The sequence below is a fragment of the Felis catus genome, chromosome B2 (assembly GCF_018350175.1).
Source record: "Felis catus isolate Fca126 chromosome B2, F.catus_Fca126_mat1.0, whole genome shotgun sequence".
NCBI lineage: Eukaryota > Metazoa > Chordata > Mammalia > Carnivora > Felidae > Felis > Felis catus.
The window spans coordinates 146,376,105-146,389,244 of NC_058372.1; the positions used below are offsets into that span (position 1 = coordinate 146,376,105).

General features: G+C 38.6%; 1 protein-coding gene across 7 annotated transcripts in view; it reads left to right on the forward strand.

Annotated features, from left to right (window-relative positions):
- The window catches only part of QKI (QKI, KH domain containing RNA binding), a 156,899-nt gene that overhangs the window by 39,395 nt on the left and 104,364 nt on the right, over window positions 1-13,140 (forward strand).

Consider the following 13,140-nt stretch of genomic DNA (forward strand, 5'->3'; position numbering starts at 1 on the left):
GATTGCAGAGAAGCCACAGCCTGGGCCACGCCATCCTTTCAGTAAAATGAGAGGTTGGACTGTGTGACAGCTGAGGTTCCTTTCAGATCTAAAATTTTTATGACAAGCACTCTTGATAATTTTTTTCTTGTGTTTTGTCTTTTTCATTCTTGTTTCTTGCTCAGCTACACTCCATAAACATCTTGTAGCAAGTAGCGTCTTTGTCCTGTACCAGTTAATTTGTATTTAGCTCCAAACTCTTTGTGTTTGTTACAGAGCCCTACGTACGTCATATGGTTCTTCTCTCTGACTTCATCTTAAGTGGTTTTTCCTCTTCCTCAGTACAGTGTAGTCCCATTGGCTGCTAGAACAAGTCAGATGTATTCTCAGCCTAAGTACCTTTAGGTTAGCTGTACACTGATTTAAGATTTTAGTTTAAGTGTTACTTCAGAGAGCACTCCCCTCACCATTTTATCTAAAAGCGATCTGGTTACTACTCATTGTTTCACGTAAGTCTTTTTATTTTTCTGCAGTGGCATTTACTATCTGATTTTTTTTTTTTTCAACATTTTATTTATTTTTGAGACAGAGAGAGACAGAGCATGAACGGGGGGGGGGGGGGCAGAGAGAGAGAGGGAGACACAGAATCGGAAACAGGCTCCAGGCTCTGAGCCATCAGCCCAGAGCCCGACGCGGGGCTCGAACTCACGGACCGCGAGATCGTGACCTGGCTGAAGTTGGACGCTTAACCGACTGCGCCACCCAGGCGCCCCTACTATCTGATATTTTTAAATTTATTTTTCCCCCAACAGAAAACAAGGTACTTAAAACAAGAACCTGTGTTTTTGTTGTTTACCATGTACTCCCTATATACATAGTATTTATACAAATTGGCTCCAGCTATTGAATAAAAAGGCGATTTGGTGGTATTTTGCTAGGTTTCAGAGAGCTATTCTGCAAGGAGTTGGTATTATAAGGTCAAAATGTGATGTACACTCTAAGACTCATTGATTATATGGACAGTATACTAGTCTAAAGATGGAAAGTAAATGCCTTAAGTTGGATTAATGGAAAGAAGCTTTGACATTTCACAAGTTGCATTTCTTTCTTTTTTTTTTTTTTAATATTTTATTTATTTTTGAGAGAGAGAGCAAGTGTGGTGCAGCTTTGAGAAGCTCAGCATCAGGAATTTGGACTTTCTCTTTGCTCTTAACATAACTTGGCTTCAGTGCCTCCCAGACTTTATCTTCAAACTTCAGGTTCTTAGGAGAGAAAATGTGTTTTGGACCAATCTGCCATGACTGGGGATGGAGGTTACATAACATAACCTAGACATGGTCTCTCTGGTCCCGCACTTGAGGACTGGAATGATTCCTAGAGATAGGAAGTTGTGATTTGGGCAGCTGTCCCAATTCGAGTCTACTGCTGTTTGGTGTTTCACTATCTCCTAAAGCATATCAGCCTTCTCATCTCATTGTTTAAACTCGAAAGGATAAAGTTTCAACACTAGTCATTAACATAGAATATATGTAAGATCATAAGACCTTGTTAGAGACTATAACCTTGATCTGCCTGGTCCCCATTCTTCTGGAAAAAAAAATCCTGCGCAAGGAAGGGATATTTATATTGCATTATTTAAGACTTGTATCATACAATCCTGTAAGTCAGAAGGGATATATTTTATAGTGTGGGTCTGGAGGTATTTTTTCACTCTATTTCTTTCTTCTGCCAGTTGGGATTCACTGCCATAGTCAAATCCTGTTGCTGACAGGTGTCTCGCAGCAAAATATTGTTTAGGTCCTCAAAATGGGGTTCCCAGGACTATCGTACCCCTACCTTCTGGGAACTTGTAAACATTCAAGCCCCATCCCAGTCTAGCTGAATCAGAAACTCCAGGGGCAAGACTCAGCCATTTGCCTTCCAAGCCCTTTAGATGACTCTGCTGCATGTTGAAGTTTGAGGGGCACTGCTCTTACTTGTTTATCATCAGAATAAGCCGAGCTAACAGGTGGTTCGTTTGCCGAGCGTTGTTCCAGGAAGCAAGCACTGTGGTGAATTACACAGTGCCTCTGCTCTTGCGGAGCAGACATTGCAGTCCAGAGACAGACAACCAACAAATGAATGTTTACTTTAGGTGCAGTCAGTGCTATGGCAGAAAATAAGACGAGCTAAGCATCTAACTGGTGACTATGTACTTATAGTAAAAGTATCTATTCTCAGATGGAGGGAATGCAGAGATGTGAACCAAGTGATGGGGAGGAAGGCATGGAAATGATCTGGGAGAAGAACATGCCAGGCAGAGTGAACAGCAAGTACAGTGACAGGCATGAGTGTGCCTGGGAAGTGTGGTAAGATGCAAGGTTAGAGAGTTAGCAGAGGGGCCGTGTCCTGTAGGGGCTGTGGGACCCAGCAGGGATTTCAGACACTGTTCTGGGTCAGATGTTTTGAGCCAAGGAGTGATGTGAACTACTTAGCTGGGTTTTAATGATTCATTCTTGCTGCTGGGGGCAGTGGTGGCAACAGGGACACAGCTAGGGGGCAGAAGAGGAGCTTGAACAAAAGGACTTAGAAATTCTTGGATCCCGCTATTTAGAGCCGGTAACATTTGCTCTGGTAGATTGGGTATCGAGTATGAAGGGAAGTCAGGTAGAGCTTGAATGTTTTGAGCAGTTGGAGTAATAGAATCATTAGTGTCTGCGGTGGAAAGACTGAGGCAGGAGCCCTCTGGGGAGATGGAGGTTCAGATGGAGAGGTGTTGAGTTTGAAGTTAGACATCCAGGAGTGGGCATATCAGATAGGCAGGTGTGTGTGTGAGTCGCAGATGCCTCTTGGCACCCCAAGGTTTCTATTTTAACAATGCTTTTTAAATGAGAAATTCAGTTATAATTCACAAGAGGAGAGAAACGGATATAAAACCATGCTGGTTCTCCAGATAATTTTGTAATACCCTAATTTTAATTTTCTGTTATAAGAATTTAAGTTCTGTTTCATGTAAGAATCCTGTTATAAGAATTAAGATAATTAAACTTGTCATAAAAATTTAAGAATTTTTTTCTTTGAGGTTATTAATCTAAACCAAATGAGTAGCAACTGTTTTATGACCTATATTAGGAACTTTATGTCAGCTTTTGAAAAAAAAAAAGTATTAAAGTAGAACAAGGGAATGTGTCAGATTTTGGCAGTATGGGAAAAGATTTATTTCAGAATTGCGAGTTTGATATTGGCCACGGTGAAACAAATATGCATTCTTATTCTGGCATTTTTTCACTTAGTATATCTTAGAGATCATGAATTATGCTTCTCTTCCACCCTTCCCGTTTGTGTCTAAGCTTGATTTTGTGAGCGAATTCATCCTATTTGACTCACAAATTATTAAAACTTTGAAGGGGCATGTGACATAGCAGTGGAGAGGATGGATTCAGACCCAGACTGCAGGCTGGTTCTGCCAGCTTACTTTGTAACTTTGGGCAGGTTATTTGTCATTTATGGTTTTCCATTTTCTCATCTCTAAGGAGATAGTAAGTCTCTCACAGGTTTATGAGGAGTTGTAAGTGAGTTAATACATGAAAAGCACTTGAAAAATGCCATAATGCTATAGAAGCGTTAACCAGAATGCAGGATCTGTGAGGGTGGGCACAGTGTCTCTTTTTGTATTCTTGCTGGTTCGAATAGTGTCTGGTAAATGGTAGATGTACCACAGATACTTGTTCATAACCTTGTGAAAGCTGCACTCTTTCAAACACTACTAAGCTTTTGTTTTAAACTTGGCCTTTGCGTTTGCACATAGCAACTTATTTTAGAGAAGTAAGTGTTAATTTGGAGGTATTGTTTTGGACTTGGTTCTGTATAGCTCTGGGACTGATAGGAGAAGAAAGTTTCAGATTTAGTGTTTGAGAAATGAAATAGTGTGGTATAATGTTCTTTGTGGCGTTTCTGAATCAGTGGCTTAATGATGTGGGAAGGGGAAGGTAATATGAGTAGCATATTGAAAATGAACTGAAATTTTTTTCAAAATTGATATTTATTAATACTTACAGTTATTAACAAAGCAGACTTATATTGCATCTCTGCTGTATTCCAAACACATCCTGGAGGTAGGGATATTAATTCGTTGAGAAAACTCTTTGACATAGTTGTTTAGTAGTGGGGTTTTGAGCCAGACAGGCCTCAGTGTTGAATCTTGGCTTTACTCCCTTCCTGGCTGTATTTGTCAGCAATTGCCATAATAATGCTCCAGAGGAAGCTATTCTAAAACTTACTGGCTTAAAATAACAAGCATTGGTTTTTGTGCTCTTTAGCCTTTGCTGTATGGTGGCTGAGATTTTGTTGATTGGGCTTAGCCGAACTTGACCTAGACCAGCTGCAGGTGGGTTTAGATCTTTGTGTTCTTGCTGGGCTCAGTCCAAAGGGGCAGCAGCTCCTCGGAGCATGCTCTTCTCATGGCAGGTCACCGGAGTGCCAGAGCCAAGCCTGATTGCCTCAGCACGGGTAAGGCCTCTGCTCCCATCTGCTAACATTCCATTAGCTCCGAGATTGCCAACTATGGGTGATTTTGCCCCTCTTGGATATTTGGCAGTATCTGGAGCTTTTTGGGTCTGGCAGAACTACAGGGGAGGGGGTATTAGTTAGTGGCATCTAGTAGGTAAATGCCAGGAATGTTGCTGAACATTTTACAATGAACAGGGCAGCCCTTCCACAACAAATGATTATCCTACTCCGAGTGTCTGTAGCACTGAGATTAAGAAACTGCATTATCAACTCAGTGAGAAGGGGACTGGACTAGGTATTTGCTGACAAATCATCTAGACTGTCACATTGGCTTTGAGCACATGTTCATTTTTTAGAATCTGTGTCCTCGTCCATTAAATTATAACGCCCCCTCCTAAAATTGTTTGGCAGAATAAGGGTAACAAATATATGGCATATGATAGAGTGCTCGATATGGTTCTTGTCATTGTGAACATAAAAAAAAAAAACTCCCATCCTTGAACGAGCCCCCAGTCTTGAATGAAAGATAGAATATATTGCATTAAATATTTAAGACTGTTTCAGTTTACCATACATTCATAAAGTGACAGACATGAATGAATATTACAGTTATACATAGGCCATCAAACTGGTAATTTGGCTGATTGAGTTATTAAGGACTTGTTTGAATCCATGGAGATTTTATAAAGCAGTATGTGAATGAAGTTAACGATTGACATAAGTAAAAGATGTTATGTTTCAATGAGTCAGTAATAATTCTGTCATTAAATTTACCTAGTTATTCAGTTTTGAGTTGTGAGACATTGTTTTATAGGATCTGCCACAGTGGTAGATAAGTTTCAAATGTCGTCAAGGTCTAGCTGTTAGGGATCTTAGTCGTTCTAGTATATATGTGAACAGATTAGGTTGCCAAACTTTGTTTGGGACATGATGTGAAATGGTAGTGAGGTGTTCTCTAGATATTTAATATGAACATAACTCTGATTTTCTGACGTTTTTACGATGGGTTTTAGTTTTGAATGTTGGTAGCTTTGAAAGGTAGGTCATGGGTATAGGCTGTCATGATGAGAATTGTCAAAGGTTTGTAAAATGGATAAATGCATTTTCAAATATTTTTCCCAACAAAGATCCCAGCCTGGCAGCCGTAATTAATATTGTAGCTTTATAATTACTTATCACATCCTGTAGTCTCGTAACAGTAATCTGCTCATGGTGGACCAAGAGTCTCAAGTCCCTTCAGTTCAGTTCCCTGAGCTCACAGATAAAACGTGGCTAGCCATAGTTTCTGATCTAGTATAGAGTATAGGGTTATTGGTTTTCTCCCATTTTGCAAGATTGTCTCCTGCATATTGGATGTTGAGCTAGCATTTGTTTGGGATGGATCATGAGGAGATGCGGGGGCAGTGCAGTCTGCTATCTTTCCTTAGGCCTTTGAGCTTCGGACTGTTGTGGCTTCCTTATTGTGGTGAAAGAATTAACCAGGAGTCTTCACGTAAACGACTTTCAACTTTGTTCTTAGAAATGTCCATTGTTTAATGGACACTGAATCAAAATGTAATCGGGGCGCCTGGGTGGCACAGTCGGTTAAGCGTCCGACTTCAGCCAGGTCACGATCTCGCGGTCTGTGAGTTTGAGCCCTGCGTCAGGCTCTGGGCTGATGGCTTGGAGCCTGGAGCCTGTTTCCGATTCCGTGTCTCCCTCTCTCTCTGCCCCTCCCCCGTTCATGCTCTGTCTCTCTCTGTCCCAAAAATAAATAAAAACTTTGGAAAAAAAAAATTTAAAAAAAAATGTAATCATCTGTAAAGTCTCCTTTTTCAGTACCCAGGTTAAGGCCCAGTTTTTGCCTGGATTTGATCTTAATTATGGGTGAAAATATAATACATTAAAAGTAAGATCTGTCTCAAGACAGAGTGTTGATTTTCGGGAAGGTTGGCATATGCTTTCACTGAGTGCAGTTGTGAAGTGTTTCAGATTCGATATTAATCTCTTGGAGATTTGAATTTGGCAGTACCATTTGACGATATTGAACATATCTTTAAGTTCTAGGCAGAGAAACTGTTACTGTTGACTTTGAACTTTACTTATTTATTTATTTATGTATTTATTTTGAGAGAGCGGCCGCATGCACAAACCGGGTGGGGGGGGGGGGCGGAGAGAGAGAGGATCCCAAGCAGGCTTCGTGCTGTGCTGTCAGTGCAGAGCTCGATGCCGGGCTCAAACCCATGAGTCGTGAGATCACGACCTGAGCCAAGACCCAAGAGTTGGACATTTAATGTTGAGTGAGCCACCCAGGCGCCCCGTGAACATGAAACAGATAAATTTAGTGAGGGTTGATTTCATGACTTTTGTCTTTTTGGTGTTGGTTTGGAAATTTCCCTTTTATTTCACTATATAAGGGCATATTAAGACCTTCTGTGTATGAGATATTTAATAGGGTCTTTATGGTCTGAGATACATTAAATATGTTGGTATGTTAATAGGAGTTATTCCAAAAAGGATTTCAAGATAGTCTGAAAACAATACATTTTTGCTTAGCTCATGTTTTCTCAAAGTTTAACAATTATAAAAAGAACAAGCCTTTTCAGAGTCTTAAAATGCTAACGCTTTATTTTGTAAGTGATGCATTTTAATATTTAAAAGGAATTAGTGTTCAGAAGAACAGATTAGAAAACAGAGTTTATTTTTAGGGGAGTATTACTTGCAAGAAATGTTTTCAGGTGAGGTACAAAGTTTTGTCTATGATTTATCTCATCCAAAAAGAGTATGTTAGGATCTGATCTGTTAAAATTACTGTTCTGAGGGATTTATCAATCAGTTGCATACCTAATCACTGATATCTAACCTCCATATATCTCTGATCTTGTCCCTGAAATAACCAAAGGAGTATAATACAAAAATTGGAGAGAAATCTGATTCTCAGAGCTATTCATATTCCTTGAACATTGAGGTATTTGTTACATATTAAAGGAAAATTCGAGATACTGATCTTTTGGCCCATCTTGAGGGAGGGAGCGTTGTCCCTTGGTACTGAGTGACGCGGTAACAATCTTCCTGATCCTTACCCTCTTGCCTCCAAAACTGGCAAACAAAATGGGCTCTGGGGGTAGTTGAAGATTGTACCACTTAAGCTTGACCCCCCATCTTAGTGCCTGGGTATAGTAGATGACCTAAATTTATTTTATGAGTGAATGAACTCCTATTTATACTTTCTTTTGGTTTGAATTTGAGCTGAAAATTGTAGTTTTTGATGGAACCTGCCTTTACTCTAGGAACATTGCAGTCAAAATTTTTCAACAACTAGCCTTGGAACTAAATTCACTAAATTATTTCATTGGGAAAGCATTACATGTCTTAATAAATTCTTGCCTTTAAAACAGTTTGTAGTTAAATTAGGCACTTCCTGAAATCTGGTTCTCACCTACCATAGAACACTGTTTGTCCCCAGTCCAAAAGCAGTATCCCTAGCATGAACTTGACCATCTGCATGCTTCATATTGGTGTGATAAGTTTTTCTTTATTATTTGATAAGGAATTGATTGAGCTTTAAAAAAAATGTATCTCTGTTGTATTCTTTGGGGTTAGAGGACAATGATTGCTTTGATATTCGTTTCTTGCCTTTTTATTTATGACATTGTATGAAAGCAGTATACATTTGCAATTTTAACAGATTAAAACAAAGGAGAAACCTAAAATTGTAACGTAATTAGAAACACGAAGGCTGAAAAGATCTCAGTATAAAACAGTAAAATTTTGGCATCATTCGTTTATTCCAGAAATGTGTGTGGCCAAGTGCTAGGCACCAGATACAAGAAAAGATGTAACCCTTGCCCTCACAGTACTGTTATACGGTAACAAGGACCCGAACTGAGGCAGCGAAGTTGAAATAAAGAATAGGGGACAGGTTAAATAATGAAAACCTTTAAGATTTCTTAGTCTATTATATATGGAGGCTAAGAATGAGAGAGGGCTCTGGTAGTGGTACTATTCGTTTAAAGTAGAGAACACAGGAGAAGATTTGGTAACAATATTGTAGAGGAACCAAGAGTAACATGAAAAACGTACTCTATTAACAGAAAAGAGTAATTAAAAGCCTCTGTAAACTTCGTTGTTCTCCACAGTGTAGGAACATTGAACCAAGGTGGTATAAAAGTTATCACATTTGACTAATAAACTCTGTGCTAAGGAAAAAAAAAGCTCACTTTAAGAGAGGAATTAATAATTTTCAAATCGTGTGTGAGGTGATAATATTTATGCAGCAAAACTTAAAAATCAAAGAGCCTTAGATAGTATTCATAATCCATGGTCAGAACTACATATTTAATCTTCTAGACTCATCTTGAGGGTTTGGAGTGACCCTTGTAAGCTCAGTTTTGACTCAAATCATCATATTCTTTTCTTTCTCTCCTTTTTAAAGTTACACATAGTTTTCATTGAAATACGTGGATCGAGTAATGATCACATCAAGATTTTCATTCACATAAAAGGTTCAGTTAAGGTAAAAAGGATGTATACGATGATTGTTAAAGCTGTGATCCCAATGGGTAAAAGATAGATGAAGATACCGGAAAGGTAGGGTGTGGTTATGTAACAGTAGTAGAGTGATGGCATGTTTTGGGATAAGTGGAGAAGAAATGATAAAAACACAATTTGGACTCTAAAAGTAAACTTGAATCTGAAGAGAGTTTTTGTAAACTTCATACCAAACACAGGGATGAGAAAATTAAATATGGGTTTCTGGTGTGGTGTAGGGTATATCGTTTAAGGTCTTTAGAAGAGAGGCATTATACTAATTAAGTGTCAGAATTCTGTGTTTAATCTAGGTGTAGGATTGGGACTACTTTTGTAACCTCTCAGGTATTAAATATTGATGACATGGTAACTGTCTCTCAAAAGTGTTATGAGGATTAAGTGACTTAATGCACGTGAAGTGCTAAGCATAGAAGCGCCCTCACACCAGAACACTCCGAATAAAACCTACCTCAGCGTGTTCAATACCTGAGAAATGTTGAATGGCATCGTCATTGTACTCATGTTAATAACTTCCATGTTGAAATGGAAGGTGGAAATAACATTTGTTTTGTTTCTGTGACGTCACTGATTTTGTCATTTGGAATTTATCTTGAATCTCAGGATTATTTTTCTAGAAGCTAAAGAACAAGCGCTTTGGAAAACAAACGTTACTTAACCAATTAAAATAAGAATATGAAGGCAGTGAAAGCCAACAAGACAGTAATTTTGACAGTGTAAAGTCCAAACTCTTTTACAGGAGGCCCTTAAAAAAGTCCTTAACTACTTTTTAAGCCTTTATTTTTGCTGTTACCCTTATGTTTAGACACATAATTCACTGTTCTATAAAAAGTGGCAGGTACTTTTAATTTTTCTTCCCTGTAATGCCTTTCTCTTTTTCCTTCCCACAAAACATATCAAATCCTCCTCAACACATACTGTTGAGCTCAAGTGTTCTTCCTTCTGTGATTTTGTGTTCTGATTCCTAGAGACAGTTGTCCTCTCCAAAGTGAGGATTTCAGAGCACAGTGCACCCACCCCGCACAGCCCTTATCACATGGTAGCCAGTGATGGACGTGTCTCATGCAGATCATCTCATGGAGTCAGAAAGTAGTACCTGGTCCTTGTTTTGTTTTTAAATCTGTAGTGCCTCATGAAGTACATAGCACGTAGAAGAAGCTAATATTTATTCACATTGTTGGATAAATCAATTAAAAGTGTTCACAGAAATCACATAGTGGTTTTTTTCATTCTCATGGTAAAAATTACTAAAGAGTTATATGCAGCACAGGAACTCATACACACTTCAGAAATTGCTCAATTTTTATTTTCATTGGTAAAATAATGTTTTCCGAAGCACTTGTTATTTAGCTTCTAGAAAAACGATCATCTTAGTCACCTGAGTTTGAGTGCTTTCAGCTTCTTTCCCAATTATATCTTATACTCAAAGGATGAAGATTTCGTGTAATTTAGGATATACAAATTTATGTGCCACAGTTTCATATTGTGGTTATTACCGGTTACTCCTACCCTCTTCACATCTCTGGTGTAAGTGACTCTTCTTGCGGAGCATTGTGCCACCAACAGAAGATGTTTATAAAGGTCTAATATATGACAGGTTTTATAAAAAAAGCTTCCTGTGATAATGACTGTGTAGCATAAGGAGACTTATTTGCTTATCTAGAATAAATATGAAGGTAGAAAAGGGATAAGACATTTCCGTCTCCAAAAAGCACAAGACAACTTGGTGTATTCAATCTGTTTTTTGTTTTTGATGTGAGTGTATGTGTGTTTTACACAATGCTCTCATTGATTTTCGCTGAACTTTTGTATCTCTGGCCAGAACCTATGGTTTGAATTGATGAATGAATATGGTTCTGACATGAATATTGGTTGGTTTCTTCATTTGCATTAATGAGTAGATGAATACGAAAATCGAAAAGACGCGTTGGAACTTCATTTGTTCATACGTGACAAGAGCAACTTCTTTGCTGGATTGGATAATGGTTTTTGAATCCTGGAAGAACATTGTGCTGTAGCACACTTTTGATTTAATCTCTATTATTAATTTCTCCTTAACTGCTATAAGTCTGGAGCCAATCAGTAGAACAGTAAATCAGACAACTTACCATTCTGTTATTTTAAAATAAAATCAGTTGTGCTACCGAATAACCATGCCTTTTCTTTCATTTTAACACACTTGCATAAGGTAGGCTTGACTACATTAGAGTTGGTACGCTTTTTTTGTTATTTGCTAAGTGAAGGACTTCAACAAATACACATCTGCACTTGTGTTGTCTGCCTACTTTGTCACATATGAGACACAATGTAAGGTTGTCTGACTAAAATCACCTTATAAGTACCAAACACAATATTTATAAACAGATTATCAACCTGTTGTGCAGAAAGCAATCCAAAGAAGTACATGTTCTTTTTTAAATTGTTTTCACAAAGTTTTAAGCAGAAATTACTCTTTAATAGCTCCTAGAAGTGTTTCACTGAAATGCTTTTGGAAAGCCGTGTTTTGTTAGTTACCTGTTTTCATAGCGTGTCAGGACGATTTTATCTTTAATTGTAGATTTCTTGAAAGGTCAATGTAAAGATTTGCCGTAATACTTTGTTTTGTCATCACAAAAAATCTGAACATTTCTATTTAAAATGAAGTGAGGAGCAACTAATAGCATTAGACTGTGTTTGTCACCTCGTCTTTAGAAATTAACATGCCATTTAGCAGAAATATCATTGGTGAGCCACAGAGAAGGTCCAGACTTAAAACAGTGGGGTTAATGAATGTCTTTTTTCCCTTCTTTCTTGCCCATTTTTGGCCTTTAAAGTTGCAGGTAACTCAGGCTGTTTGAAATGATTTTCTTTGAATGTGTTGTGACATTGTTTTAATTGAATGAAGCTGCAGAAGTAGCATGATAAATCAACACAGAATGAATTTTAATGCAAGGCAAACGATATTAACTCGGAAATTGGTTGCAGTAGACAAAGCAGCTGCTATGATTAATTTTTTCTTATTCTCCACTTACAGCATTTTGAGAAGGATGACCTTGACAGTTTCGATTGTGTTAGAATCCCAGTGGTGTGCACTTCAACACACTCGAGCTGTTGTCTCTTGATTCTTGGGCAGTAGAGATTGGTTCATTTTTCAGCTTAGGAAGATTTTGTTTTGCACGTGTGTTGGTTCTGACTGGTTTTGAGACTCTTTTTTTATTTAGATAATAATTGTATTACTTTGTTGTGGGAGAAGTCTCTGTAGTCTTAACACTGTGGTTCTGGCAGAAAAGGTGAAACGAGTAGGAGAAGAGGATGGGCCGAGAAGGGTCTTCTACGTGTTGGTGTGTTACACGCTGTGTGCCAAGCAGTGTGACGAAGGCCACGCATCCAAAACTTTATGGATTCCTTGTTTGAGGGGCTACATTACTCCCGTGTACGGTGTATTTTTCTAGACGTTCTTTTCCAAAGGCGTGTCTAGTATATGAGTTGCCTTGGGAGAGGATCTGTACAGAGCACAACTATCGCTGAGGGAGAGGAGAGCTGGTAAGACCACTTCTTTTAAAAAGCAGCCGAGGTAACAAACAGAGCAACAGCATTTTCCCAGATTTCACGAGAGCAGCAAGCTTCTTTGTCCCCCTCCTCTTCCTTCTTTTTCTTCTTTTTCTTCTTTTTCCTCAACCCTAGTATCTTTCACTCTTTACCACACAGCAGACCTCAGATATTTTATTGAGTTGACTTTGAAAATGAAAGCCTATTTTCTGTTGTACTGAAAAATACCCGAATGAAACAAAATGTGGGAGATTGTGTTCAGGTTGTTTTTGAAGGGCTGAAGGGGGTGAAGTTTTATAGAATCTGTCACTGTGTAAACAGGTGGAGTTGGGAAGTGGCAGATGAGTAGGAGGAACGAAGAGAGGGCCAGGCCCGTCGACAGACTTTCTGTGGTATGTGCCTCGTTTCTCGTCCTCAGACCCTCATACTGATGCATTTTCACCTCATACTGCCTGAAGTTCTGTGAGTTCTAGATCTATTTAGATGAAAAGCAACATCTTTAACAGTGCCATAGACGTCTCTGTTTGTACGGGGTAACAGGGTAATTCAGACCAGCCAGTAAATTTGGAGCCAGTAATTCAGAGCATTTCCAGTAAAATAGGACACGGTACAAAATAC